We start from the raw sequence: 15,645 nt of genomic DNA, 5'->3' as shown, positions 1-15,645 counted from the left end.
GGTTGCTCCCATTTATTTTTGAACAAAGAGCTCCGCTACTCAACATCCATTTGGGCTTTTTTCCTATTCACACACTCTAAAAAATGCTGGGTTAAATATAGGGGAATTATGACAAACTAAAACGTTTCTGATTGGCCATTGCATTCAAGAGATCAACAGATATGTCTGTGATTGGCTACATTGCTCAACACTGCAAAAACACATTGTAAATAGTCACTTTTGACGCTGTCCAGAGCGCAAACGCAAATACGCACTGGATAGTTTGCCATCTTGGAGTGTATTTAGCACCCTCTAGTACCCCTGTAGAACCTGTCTTGGGCTTGGCTAACCGCTCCAATTGCAGTAGGGCTGACATCAGGGATTTTATTTCCTGCAGAGCGAGGTATCTCTCACTCCTGTTCTACCTGTTTTGTGTTTTTTTCCCTCCACACCATTATTGCTCACCATGAAATCTGCGGTACACGTGTTTGGAGGTTCGCTCGAACAGTATCTTCATTAATGGTTATTGGGAGGAAGTGGTTAGCAGGTTTAAAGTCCTGTAGATGAGGTGAGGCTACAGGCCAGTACCAACATGCACCGTCTGGACACTGAGTATGACTTACCGACAGCGCTAAAAGGCCTTAATTCATCAAAGATACTGCAAATATCATCTGTAATGGGCACAGTGGGAATATACACTTCCAGTCAGGAGTGCAAGCACACAGAATCATTCTTTATTATGACTATTTTTCACATGCTAGGATAGTCATCAACAGTAAGAAATGACACAAATGGAAGTATGGGAATAATTTAGTGACCAAATCTCTCATATCTGAGCTGTTTCTTTGTCTGGATTCCGGCTGAGCTTACTTTGAGTGTTATAAAGGGTTTAATTTCTTTATCTTAGAGGCAATAAGACATTTGTAGGTTGATTACCCCAAAAGCATAATGGCGTAAAGCAGTATCCAATCATTGCTCTGTTTGTTGGAGCATTTAAGCCAGCCCAGCCCAGCAAAATTGACTCCAGTGTCGTGAGTTTGGTTCGGATTAACAGTTTATCTGAGCGGACACAGAGCAGGATGTTTGAAAATGCAAAAATAATTACCTCATTGTTTGATGATGCTACACACTTCACCTTGAAAATATGTGTAAACCACTTTTACAGACAAGACAAGTAGAATTTTTTTATTTGAAAGGTCAGCACTATAAAAAGAATATTTTATATATAATGCAGGGTTATTATTAAACTAAAATAAAACCATAAACATTTTCATTACTTGAAATAACCACTAGCTGGAAAATAAAAATCATTTTCATTTGGTTTAAGTTGAAATACTAAAATAACGAAAACTAAAACAACTAAAACTTAAAATGATATTTCACCCAAAATGGATAATTCTGTCATCTTTTACTCATCCTCATGTCATTCCAAACCCATAAGACTTAATCTTCAAAACACAAATGAAGATGTTTTTAAAGACACCTAAGATGTTTCTGTCCTTCCATTGAAAGTCTAGATAAACAAACCTTAAAATATCCAAAAAGGTCATAAATCGTAAAACAAATCCACAACAAAACATCAACATTTCTAAAACTTTAAAATGAAAAATCTAATTTAAAATATTACTTTTAAAAAAAATTTAAAAGTCTTAAAAATTCTTAATTCGCCCTTCCACAAGTTAAGGCCTTAAAAATTCTTAAATCTGAGCCAAAATTCTTGCATTCATAAAGTTAAGGCATGAAATGTTTAAAGTATTGCAAAAAAATGAATATCTTCTCCAGCATTTATGTCTTGTTTTCAAGTTTAAAGTCCCCATGAAATCAAAATTAATGTTTTTTTGGTGTTAGTATCAATATATTAGACTTAAAGGGATAGTTCACTCAAAAATAAAAATGTGATGTTTATCTGCTTACCCCCAGGGCAACCAAGATGTAGGTGACTTTGTTTAATCCAAATTAAACCCTGCGGCTCGTGACGACACATTGAAGTCCTAAGACACGAAACGATCGGTTTGTGCGAGAGAACCGAACAGTATTTATATAATTTTTTATCTCTAATACACCACTATGTCCAACTGTCTTAGAGCGCGCGCACGGCGCACGGCATGCGGTGCGTGAGGTGTGTACGCGCTCTGTACGCGCTCTGGCCACTTAAATGAAGATACTTAAATGAAGTCTTGTTTTTTTGAGAAATTTTACATCAAGTCAGCTTATTACAGAGCCCCGCACATGGCATGCAGAAAAAAATAGTAGGCTAAATTTACTATTTACTAGTTTGTTCCCTCGATTTGCTAAGTCGTGCACACGATTTATAAATCGAGAGAATGAATTAGTAAATCGTGCGCACGATTTAGCAAATCGAGGGAATGAAATAGTAAGCGTGTGCACGTTTTAGAAACATTGAGGGAACGAATTCGTAAATCGTGCGCACAATTTATTTATTTTTTCTTGCATGTCATGTGCGGGGCTCCGTAGTTTATGCTTATCTGTCAATGGGGTAAGAAAACTCGTTTTTCCTTTGAATCGAGTTGATTTTTCTGACCCCACAAGCAGATGTTTGTTTTAATCATAAACAACAAGACTTGTTTTTCTTCTGAAGTAAAATGATCTTGATTTAAGACCCTTTAGACATTAGCACTGGAAAGCAAGACAAAAACACTGGGAAAAGACAGCACTTTTTGCAATGCGATCAGAAGGTACAGTAAAAGTTATTTCCAAACAAGTAATACATATCTCTTGGAAGTTGTATTTTCAAAATTTGAAGTGTTGCTAATAGAACTTGTGTGCTTCTTAGACATTTTGTCTAATTGTGTTCAATTTATTCCTTACATTTTCTTTACTTGGTCTCAGAAAGATCTTAAAAAGTCTCAGATTTAGCTTCCTAAAACCTGCAGACCCTGTATTAACAAAAGCTATGAGTACATTAATGATACTAATATAGCACTGGTGTGAAGGTGGACACAAAGGGTTAAACTTGTTATGATACATAATATCCGCACATTTGTTCTCTGCTTTCCTCCTGGACTTTCTGTCCTCTTCGTTTTCTGTTTTTGTCATGTCTCTCTCCCTCTCTCTCACTTCCAGCTGTTTGTACAAAGAATGGTAGAGCAGGGCGTCCAGCAGCAGCTCTTCCCCACCTCACTCTCTCATCCTCTCCCACACTCCCTCCACTCCTCCTTATCCAGCGGCGGAGCCAGACTGCACTCAGGCATTTTATGATTTAGCTGCAGGGATAGATGACGGTAATGAGGACGGCTCCTCGCAGTCTGCTCATCATGGGGTAACATCAGGTGAGCAAATGAACACATCAGTGTCTTTTAAACTTGATGTCTTTAAGGGAGTTGTTCTCACAGAATGAAAATTCTGTCATCATTTACTCAACCCATATGAATGGGTCTTTTTGCTGTGAAGAATCTTCATGCATTTTTTTTTTTTTTTTGTCAAACAAGCACAGCAGAAGGACAAAAAACACTATTAAAGTATAATAAAAGATGTCCATAAAACCTGCACGCCACTTTCTAACTCTTCTGACATCAAAGAAAACAGACATATACATGTAGTAATAATTATAATATTTTATTTTTATCTCACAATTCTACGTTTTTTTCCTCTGTATTGTGAGTTTCCAAACTGAGATATAGATTCAGAATTGTGAGCAAAAAGTCAGAATTGTGAGATAAAAAGTCGCAATTGCCTTTTTATTTTTCATTCTGTGGCCGAAATGGGCTTCCATAACTACTTTTATATAGCTTTTATATAGCTGTCGGTAAAAAAAGATGTAGTTGCACCTACCAGTAGAGACTAACTAGTGTATATAACCCGCCAAATTTTCAGCACAGAATATCAATATCATATCATGCACTCAATAGTCTCTTGTACTCAGATAAAAAAAAGTGTAAAATAACATGCACACTGATTGTTATTACAACAGACTTTAAAAAGGAGAACTATAACGGCGCATCAGCGTCCTCTGATATTTTAGAACAGTGTTACGTTCACATCGGTGGAAGAATGCAGACGTTCCAGAACTGTTAGCGGAACCAAAGTATTTCTGAAATAATGGTTTCCCAACCCGAGACTCAACTAGGATGATGTGTAATATTTACATTCCACAAACTCCCGGTGACCATTTCCCAAATCCCATAACTGCCTCATTTTCCCATGGTGCAATTACCCTCCGTGAATGGTGTTGTTATAAGGTACCTCCTCACCCTGCCTTTGAGGTTTCCATCTTTCTCCAAACTGTGCTTTGTCCACTTAGATGATAATCTGCTTCACAGCATATGTGTCAGATGGAAGGAATGCTAATCTGGAAGAGGTGCAGAGCTTGGACTTTTTGGCAGCCAGTTTCCACTCTGCACTTATTTTCCATGTGGTGCCGCTCCAGAGGCTCCGGGCAGGAGAAGCCTGTTTGGGGAACGGAGGTGTTGACGGATCCCAGATCGCCCCATTGGCCACGCCCCCCATCTGAGGGTGACGGCTCTGCTGGACAACTGACCTGAACTTCTGTTCCCACACCGTATCCAGATCTGTAGTTCATATTAAGGGTAATACAATCACACTGTGTGTTTGCTCTCACCCTGGGCTTTTACTCAAATCATCTGTCAGACAGTGAATAATCAAGACTTTCCTCTCTTTTTAGTCTAGAATGGAGAAACGTGATTTCTCAATGAAGATGTTAAATGTGTGAGACCCAGTTTCCTGATCTTCACCCATCATCAGGTTTTGCACCGGAGAGCTGTTTGTTTGCACTCTACAAGCCCTGAATGGTAAATTCATCAGATACTCAGTACTGTGCTTAAACTATGGAACAGCAGTGATTTATATTAGATCAGCACAGAGTTATTATAATTAACTAAAATTAAAACCATGAAAAAATAATTTTTTTGTTATTTAAAATAAAGTTTAACTGATGTAAAATAAAATCAACCTATTTTCCAAAGCAACATCTCTCTTTTTCATTTAGTTTAACTTGATATACTAAAACTAAAATTAAAATAAAAAATAATGACATGTTTAAAAACAAAAATGACAAAAACACAAATTACTAAAACTTTAGGTAAAATTAAAATGAGATGAAAATATTTAAGAAATAAGAAACTAATTCAAAATAATAAAAACTATAATAGTATCTCAATTGCGATTAATCGTTTGACAGCACTGATATACTGTATATATATATATATATATATATATATATATAAACTCCATCTCCCAGCATCCCTCCCGCAGTATAGCCGCAAGAACAACAATGCAGCTAAGCAGCAATTCTCCGGTAACCAATCCCTTTATATGTGTCAATACTCATCGTCCAGTACCAAACTGGTAACAACCATCAGAGCCAAGCCGCCATCTCATCTTGACAAGTCGGCCAAGCACAGTTTAAAGCGATCAGCACCAGTGAGTATTTGACTAACTTCTAAAGTGGAGGATTTTCCCACCATGTCCATCTATAAGGCTAGGAGATCAAGATCAGCAATTCCAAGTCAGCCCATTTTGAAGTCACTTAGTTTCCTGCCAGTACATGAGTCTGCTCCAGTCCTAGATTCTGTTCAACATAGGCTCATTCGAAATACATGCCTCTAAATACATTTCTGCAAAACTGAAAAAACATACCTATACATACGAATCGCTGCAGTTTCCAGTTGAAATGAACACTAGAGGCAGTAAAACTCCAACAACTTTTATTCAATTTTCACACAAAGTAGGATTAATGTAACGGGTATAACTATTAAGAGAGAATATTATTGTTGTTGCTATTTCATAGTTAATATGTCGTTAGGTCCTGTAGTCTGTTATGATGCAGTACCGACAGACTCCAGCAGAGGGTGGGGCGAGCATAGAGGGTTAATAACAGGCACACGGGTTCCCTTCCCCCACTCATAATACAGAAGTTGAGGGAAACGCAACAAGTGTTCGTGTCTGTCTGTTGAAAATATCTATATGCCCCTTTTTCAGGTAATCCCCTCAATATCTTAATAGTGATGTTCAAATGAGTTTGAGTATAAAAGATGTTCGTATAATTGTTATCTGTATTGTGAAAAAGGGATGAGATTGAGTTGCACATGGCGAAGGTGAATAGTTTTCAATGCTAGGCTATCGTTAGCACATTTCATGCACTGTACTATTAATATATTAAGTGTAAGGGTGTCTAACAAATCGTATGAGGAAAATACAGTATTATGCTGTTTAAGACGAGTTTCCTGTGACGCTATTATCTCTTCACACTTTTTATTCTCATTTTGAGTTTGTATCGTAGATGAGTGAGTGTTAATGGGTCACGTGCTGAATCGTCCATGTTAAATTAGCGCCAGCTTATCACCTCATTAAATTGATAACGTGAAAGTGTTATATTGTGATAACTGAAATGTTATGAGATTGAGATACATTTTAAGTACAGAGTATTTGAGTACAGATGACCTGTGAGTACAGCGTATAATGTATAGTCGTACGTTCATTTTGATTTGAGGTAATATGATTTATTTTGCCTTTCTTTATTTTATACAAGTTATTTTGTCACATACAGATGCAAGCTATCTTGTTTATTGTGTGTACCAGAATGGATATGGTGTTTTATGCCAATTGATGCTCATCTCTTTATTTGTTTTGTCAGCAAGTACAATATGGGTAATTTTGTGTATAAATAGAAGGCAATGATGTTATATGCAAGTTGGTATGCATTTCTTGGTTATTCTGTAAAAATTGAATGGTTCTGTTACACTCATAATACAGAAGTTGAGGGAAACGCAACAAGTGTTCGTGTCTGTCTGTTGAAAATATCTATATGCCCCTTTTTCAGGGAGACTACATTTACAGGTCCACAGTTTCGATTAATAACGTCTAATTTCCGCACAATTACTTGAGGAATATTATGCTATATATTCAAAACAATTTTAACATGCTGCAAGATTTCAAAAATGATACTTTTGAATGTTAGCATCACATATCCAGCTTCATATGTATGGGTTTTCATGTACAGTAGGTTTGCTCGGTAGCTCACGCAGTATGGAGTTGCACTTGAGTGGTGAAGAGCTCCGACATGAATCCCGTGAAACTATGCTTTGACACAACAGTTCAAACCTGCATATAAGGAAGTTCAAATGGCATGGTTGCATCAACACATGCATTTTAGATCAGTTTTGCATTTCTTAACACTATCGGGTAGGTTTAGGGTTCGGTTGGTATAGGGGATATTTCCAACACAATCGATCATTAACTTTTAGCGACACTCCCCAGATATTTGAATTATAAACCGCCGCAATACATACCTGAAGCAATGTAATAGAAACACAGCAATACGTGCCTATATCAACGTAAAAAAAAATGTGCCAGGGTCACGTATTGAATCTGTGTTTTTGCGCCACTCACTGGACATTTCACTCTGAAACTGCCGCAAAACATGCAGTAATGTACGTAATAATTTAGCGACACTCACCGGATATTTGAATTATGAACTGCCGCAATACGTACCTGAAGCAATGTAATAAAAACACAGCAAAACGTGCCTATATCAACGTAAAAAAAACCTGCCAGGGTCATGTATTGAACCCGTGTTTTAACGCCACTCACTGGACATTTCACTCTGAAACTGCCGCAAAACATGCAGTAATGTACGTAATAATTTAGCGACACTCACCGGATATTTGAATTATGAACTGCCGCAATACGTACCTGAAGCAATGTAATAAAAACACAGCAATACGTGCCTATATCAACGTAAAAAAAAACGTGCCAGGGTCATGTATTGAACCTGTGTTTTAACGCCACTCACTGGACAGTTCACTGTGAAACTGCCGCAAAACATGCAGTAAGGTATGTAATAAAGGTGTTGCAGAAATGTATTTAGAGACACGTATTTTGAATGAGCCTGGGTTGATTCTGTTCCTGTTAATACCCTTTCAGATTTCACTCCAGCCCAGAAGACAGATCAGAAGCCTTTTCCAGCCTCAGTACTCCATTAAATACCCACTCAATCCACAGAGCTAAGTTTAAAATCCACTCAAATCTCAGCGATTCATGAGTTCACCCCTGCTCTTTAGCTCAACCTAGAATCTTCCTCCTGGTTAAACACCACCCTAACCTCAGCACAAAAGAGGAAACTGAGGAGGAAGAAATCAACCATCTGGAGTCATCACTCCAGAACATGTCTCAGAATTCCTCCCGGATGTTAATTTGTCTTTTTCATAGTCCACTCCCGAACCCACTCCAGTATATGTGTCCATTCCAGAATCTACTCCAGTTTGTCAGCACGGACCAGTGTTGGCTCCAGCCCCTGAGCCTGGTCCAGTGCGATTCCAGCCCCTGAGCTTGGTTCAGTGTCAGCTCCAGCCCTTGAGCCCGGTCCAGTGTGATTCCAGCCCCTGAGCCCGATCCAGTGTCGGCTCCAGCCCCTGAGCCTGGTCCAGTGGATTCCAGTCCCTGAGCTTGGTCCCATGTTGGCTCCAGCCCCTGAGCCAGGTTCAGTGAGATCCCAGCCCGAGACTGGTCCAATGTTGGCTCCAGCCCCTGAGCCTAGTCTCGTGTCGGCTCCAGCCCCTCACCAAAGTCCAGTGATGGCTCTAGCCCCTGGCCAGTGTCCAGTGATGGCTCCAGCCCCTCACCAGTGTCCAGTGATGGCTCCAGCCCCTCACCAGAGTCCAGTGATTGCTCCAGCCCCTAACCAGTGTCCAGAGATGGCTCCAGCTCCCGAGCACAGTCTAGTGAAGGCTCCAGCCCCTGAGTTCAGGAGACTGGTCCAGTGTTGGCTCCAGCCCCTGAGCCTAGTCTCGTGTCAGCTCCAGCCCCTCACCAGAGTCCAGTGATGGCTCCAGACCCTGACCAGTGTCCAGTGATGGCTCCAGCTCTTGAGCACAGTCTAGTGAAGGCTCCAGCCCCTGAGTTCAGTCCCGAGCCTGCTCAAGCCCCAGAGCTCAGCCCAGTGCCCATACTCATTCAAGAGCTCAGCACAGTACTTGCTCTACCCTACTGATATGCCTGAGTCTCCTGATGTTACGGCCATCATGACAGAACCCATCCAGATAGTTCCAAGCTCGGAGGATTCAGAGACGCCTTTACCATTGATTGCTCTCCCTGTTACGGCGGTGGCCATAATATGTGTTTGGACTGCACACTGCTATCCAACTCCTATTGAAGTGGCGGTATTCGTCAACGAACTTCCTATATGCCCTGAAGCAACCATGGAGGTCGTTCCTTAGTTTCCTGTTAGCACAGATGCGACCACAGAGCTCGTTCCTGAGTTTCCTGTTTGCCCTGATGTAGCCACAGAGGTTGTCCCTGAACTACCGGTCTACTCAAGCACAGCCACAGAGGGTGATCAATGTTTCCTCATCACGGACACAGAGACTAATCAAAGTCCTCTCATCACGGCCATGGAGGCCGCCCTTCAATTCTCTGTTTGCCTTTTTGTCTCATTGGGTCTGCCGAAATCAGCCCGACACCCATCTCTTAGCTGGCACGCCAGACACCTGTCTCTCACCCAGCCCCCCAAATGTTCTCAAGCCAGCCACTCATCCAGACGTTCTCAAGCCAGCCGATCCTCCTGTCGGTCTCAAGCCAGCCAGTCTGCCTGGGCTGTTTCGTCTGCTCGGCTGTGGTGGTCTTCAGCTCCACCATGGGGATCTCCTACTCTGCCAGCTCCACCATGGACCGCCTGCTGTGGATTCTACCCTGGCTCATCCTGTCCTGGCTTCCTCCTCCTTCCACCCCCCAGTTGGACTTATTTTCGCGCCAGCTCACACCTTCTGGGAGGGGGAGTACTGTCACAATCCCCAGTTACCACAGAACTACATCTCCCAACATCCCTCCTGGTTCCCACCTGACCTCAGTCAGCCATCACTACACCTGCCATTGATTAACACCTCATTTAGACACACATATAAACTCAACTTGCCTACCCTCATTGTCTGGTCTTGTTTTGACTACCCAGTTTGAACTTACCTGAAAACTTACCTCTGATACTTACCCTACTACCTGCCTGTGAGACTTTCCTGTTGTTACCCTGTCGTCAGTTATGTTCTGTTTTCAGCCCATCCGGTTCCACCAGCCAGCACCTGAAAAGAGAAAGGACTGGTATTTACAGCTAAGTGTTTGCTACTCTTTGAACTGTTACTTTTTTTTTGTAATGCTTATCCTTCTGTGCTTTTTTTTATATATATTATCTTGTTAAATGCTTATTTTTCTGCAGCATCTGCTGCTTTAATCTAATAATATGTAGATGTTTCAAACAAATCCTTTATATGAATGAAAACCGAGAAAAAAATACATCTGCTTTGTCATTATTCAGGATTTTCTGCAGTCTTGCATTGTTATTGTGCATGTAATTTTCAATAAAGGGAATAAATATTAAGACTTGATTCGGTCATGAACAACTCACTATTTCTTACAACTTGGTTGTGTTGATGATTCAATTACTCACTTGAACAAAATTGTGGTACAAAAATATCGTCACAAGTCACTTGGTGTCATTTACTATAATGTAATCTCCAGAAAGAGAGAGTGAATGATTCTTTTTGGTGAACAGATTCAAAACAATCTAGTCACTGGGAAGAATCAAAATCTCCATCATTCACACATAGCATTTATTTAACATACATTAGCTTTTATTAAAATTATTTGTGAATTATACTTAATGGAAACTACAAAATGACTAGAATTACATTAAAAATGGGCTTTTCATTTAGTTTAAGCCATATCTGTCTCCAATTCTATCCCAATACAGATAAATTCACAACCCTAACAAACACTCATGCATGACATCATCACAGTATCCTCGTATGCGAATTCATGCATCCACGTCAATATTAAACTATGGGGGTGCAAAAAGATCTACAGTAATACTACCACACTCATAATTATTCCAGACATTCTGTTCCCATACCCCAAATTATTCTTCTCTTGATCCCATGTGCTCCAAACTCCCAGTGCTGACTCTGCCCTCCTATTATGGCTTTTCCATTTTCATGCTATTACAGTCTCGAGTGCCGATGCAGCAGAGCTGTACGATGTTTCTGGGAGTGTGGGACTTCCCAAATTCAAGGCAGTTGAATGTAGTTGTAGCTGGCACAAGAAGGCCACCCCTGAGCTCAAAGACATTGATGTTTTTAATTGTCATCCTCTGTTTGTCAGTGGCCTCGCAGGGCCTCTCAAAATTACGCAGTGAGAGTTCCCGTAGGGTACGTTATAGTGTATATGCACATGATGGAAACGTATTACCTCCTGCTTTCTCATGGGCATTTGAGAACTAGCGTAAGGAGCTCCACGCTGACTTATCTCCCTATATGAGCGCCAGGCCTCTCACTGAGGAGTAGCTTGACTGCATGAGGCCATTAGGAAGCAGCTTTAGCTGAGCTCATCATAATTGTCCTAATCCAATTGGTCTTTTCCTGTTTCTTACAGATTGGCTTTATAACTCTGAATACAACATTAAAAAGCCCTAAAACTAGCTGGTTCCATTATGCATTCAGCGGTAACCACATAAACAAGCTAATATGGCTGTTTTACTGTGGAGAGCAACAATGAGAACAAACCCAAACATAGGAAAAAAAGATCTTAAAAGGATAGTTTATTCAAAAATGTTCTGTCATTATTTACTCACCCTCATCCAGTTTCTCCAACCGGTATGACATATTTTTTTCTGTGGAGACCGTTACACTACTTACCACTACTGTTATGTGCACTATGAAAATGAATGAGGACAGACATCATCAAGTTCTAAAGCATCATAACAATATTCTACATGTCTAGTGTTTTCTGAAGTCATATGAAAGCCTTGTGTAAATCATGACAGAAGTTTGTTTTTCTGGGTCAACTAACCCTTGACATTTTGTGTTCAACTCAAACAGCAGTATTTGTGGCATAATTTTTGATTCACACACACACACACACACAAAGATCATTTTGACACATCCCTAATTTAAAAATAAACATGTTAATGTAAGGTTGGTTACGGTGAGGCATTTACAATACAAGCTAATGGGGCCAAATTTTTTAAGGATTTTAAATCATAAATTTGAAGCTTATAATCAATTGTTATTATTAATTAAATATAAAAAAAAATTGGTGTATTCGGTAATTTAAATAAAATATACAATATAAGTAATAACTTTAAAACTTTATAAAAAATGGAAATAACTGAAATAAACAAGTTTAAGCACTATATAGACATTTGAAAAACTAATAAAATTACTAATAAATAACTAAAATATAAAAATAAAAGCTAATTCAACAATAATAAATACTATTTCTTTAATATGGCTGTTTTACTGTGGAGAGCAACAATGAGAACAAACCCAAACATAGGAAAAAAAGATCTTAAAAGGATAGTTTATTCAAAAATGTTCTGTCATTATTTACTCACCCTCATCCAGTTTCTCCAACCGGTATGACATATTTTTTTCTGTGGAGACCGTTACACTACTTACCACTACTGTTATGTGCACTATGAAAATGAATGAGGACAGACATCATCAAGTTCTAAAGCATCATAACAATATTCTACATGTCTAGTGTTTTCTGAAGTCATATGAAAGCCTTGTGTAAATCATGACAGAATTTTGTTTTTCTGGGTCAACTAACCCTTGACATTTTGTGTTCAACTCAAACAGCAGTATTTGTGGCATAATTTTTGATTCACACACACACACACACAAAGATCATTTTGACACATCCCTAATTAAAAAATAAACATTTTAATGTAAGGTTGGTTACGGTGAGGCATTTACAATACAAGCTAATGGGGCCAAATTTTTTAAGGATTTTAAATCATAAATTTGAAGCTTATAATCAATTGTTATTATTAATTAAATATAAAAAAAAATTGGTGTATTCGGTAATTTAAATAAAATATACAATATAAGTAATAACTTTAAAACTTTATAAAAAATGGAAATAACTGAAATAAACAAGTTTAAGCACTATATAGACATTTGAAAAACTAATAAAATTACTAATAAATAACTAAAATATAAAAATAAAAGCTAATTCAACAATAATAAATACTATTTCTTTTTTTCTTTTTTGTGATTATCCACATTAAGCCACAAAAGCTGTCGATTGCGTTTGACCGCAAATATTCCTTTAAAGTAATGAAAAGTGTTTTTTTCATTTAAATTCAGCAGGTAGTTGTGATCGTGTAAAGCTAATTAACTACCCAGTGCAGTCGATTTCCTGCAGTGACTAAAGATGCTGTGTGAGCGAACAGCTCAGGAACTCTGTCAGAGATAAAGCAGTAGACTTTCTTTACATAATGATGTCACGCTTAAATTTACTCACATCTACCTTGAAACCAGTCTATTTCACTAGTCATAGCACATATAATTCAAATGTGGTAATGTCACGACTAAATGACTCATGTTCTGTCTGTCTGTCTGTCTGTCTGTCTGTGTGTCTGTCTGTTTTTCTTCCCTCACTCCTTTTTATGTTTATGTGAGTTTTTATCTGGAAAACATCCGCACTTGCCAAGAGAACGAACACTCATCCTTCTTTGAGACGGCCAACACATGGTATAAAATTTTGGAATTAAGATGTGAATACCTTGCAACAGATCAGCCTGCTCTTACAGTGATGATGTCACACACAATGGCACCAGTGTCTGTGAAGATTAGTCATGCTGCCATTTTCAGACTCAATGATATCACTGCAGTTTTGTGAATCACTCACTGTGTCAGTGCTTCTGAATTTTACTGGGAGATGGGGAATAATGTGCTTTAAATAATGAAAGTATAAACAGCGGTGTGCATGTCATCGTGAGAGTTTGGGGAATTGGGCACACGTAACCAAATGACTCATATTAGTCTACGTGGATGTAGTTGTCCAGCAGTCTGATTATTTGTCTATATTGCCAGTAAGTCATGTAGAATAATTATTTTTAGGGAAACTGCTTTGAAACTGTATAACCTGTCATACTACGAACTACATTTTTTAACTAGTTAAAGGAAGGGTAGGTGATTTGGTTTTAAAAAAACATTTTTTGTTATGCTGGTTGAAAGTATATTTACATCCCGATAGCAATCACTAAGTAAAGTGGTCTTAGTAATATGTATTTATATTGTCTTTGGAAGGCATAGGACCATAAAATGTTCATCCAATCATATTCTTCGGTTCGAGGGCTACCATTGGCTGTCCTACCTGCCTGGCAACGTACGTATTTGCATACCTCTGTGCACCCTGTTCGCGCAGACATGATGTGCCATCAGCGCTTTCTATTACGCTACTGCAGACCGAGCGAGAATGGAAGGTGCTATTATTGTAATATTATCCGTCTCTCATCGTGTCGCTGGTTAGCCTCTCTGGTCTCCCTGTGCGTGTTCATGTGTTTTGGAGGAGGTGTGGCTTTGGAGAGTGATTTGCAGCGAGGGTGGGGATATTGTTTTCAAAGCTAGTTTGCTATTGCTAACCTCTCCAAAATCGCCTACCCTACTTTTAAGATACAATTTACGGGGGAAAAAAGTTAAATACATTTAAGTTAACCAGTGGTGTTATCCGCGACAAAAAAAAAAACTTAATTGTGACTTTTATTCTCGCAATTGCAAGTTTACATCATAAAGTCAGAATTGCATGATATAAAGTCGCAATTGCGAGTTATAAAGTCAGAATTGTGAGATATAAACTAATAATTGTAAGCAAATAGTCAGTATTTTTTTCCACAGAATTGACTTTATAACTCGCAGTTGCGAGTTTATATCTCACAAAAAGTCAGAATTGCGAGATATAAACTTACAATTGACCCTTCGTAAAGACCTGCCTCCCTTAGTTACTGTTGCTACATCAGACAAGCCATGGCGCTCTCACACCACACATCATGTTCTCATGCAGCGAAAAATACATTGCAGAGCAAAGAGGAAACTGACAACACGCCAACAGACAAGAGTAGGTTACTTTTGAAATGACAAAGTCTCAGCTTTCAAATTTTGTAATTTTTTAAGAAATTCAAACAATAAAAACAAGCGGCACATGAACCAATCATCTCTTCCTCTTTACTAGTCATGGCACAAAATAAACATGAATGAACATCAGAAGGTATGTTCAACACAGGTTATAACTGTGGAAAGATGCCAATACACACCATTTTTCAAGTTCAAGTCCACACTTGTGAGAAAAAGTCAGAATTGCTAGATAAAAATATGCAATTACCTTTTTTTATTCAGTGATGGAAACAGGCTTCCATAAGAGATTCATTAACCTCTATATATATAACCAGAAGAATAACAAAATGCAGTAAAAGGTCAAATTATTTATGCTACAAACAAGGCATTTATGACACAAGGATTTCCAGAAACACAGCTGTAGTGATGATTCGAATGAATTGGTTCTTTGAACCTATTCAACTAAAATGAACCATCCAAACAAATCTACTTACTAAAAATTAATCAGACTTCCCAACCCTATTTGAGAACAACACAGTCTAGACATTGACTGAAGTGTGTTTGATTATGCCTCAATGTTTGATTATGCCTCACATCGCTCACTTGGAAAAGCTAAACGGCTGTCACTGCTGAAAAATGTGACCCAGTTAGCATCTCTACCTTTAGTTAGTTAGTCTCCAACAATGATGTATTGTGCATTTACAGGAGTGACTGTGTGTATGCGTTTGTGACTATTGGTTCATCGAGAGCTCTGCTGATAGGTTTTCCTGTGATTACAAAAGCAGCTGCAAGCGTCTGCCAGCGG

This window comes from Sinocyclocheilus grahami, unplaced genomic scaffold (assembly GCF_001515645.1).
Source record: "Sinocyclocheilus grahami isolate Dianchi unplaced genomic scaffold, SAMN03320097.WGS_v1.1 scaffold822.1, whole genome shotgun sequence".
Classification (NCBI taxonomy): domain Eukaryota; kingdom Metazoa; phylum Chordata; class Actinopteri; order Cypriniformes; family Cyprinidae; genus Sinocyclocheilus; species Sinocyclocheilus grahami.
The sequence above is the reverse complement of the archived record's forward strand: the minus strand, read 5'-3'. Positions refer to the sequence as shown.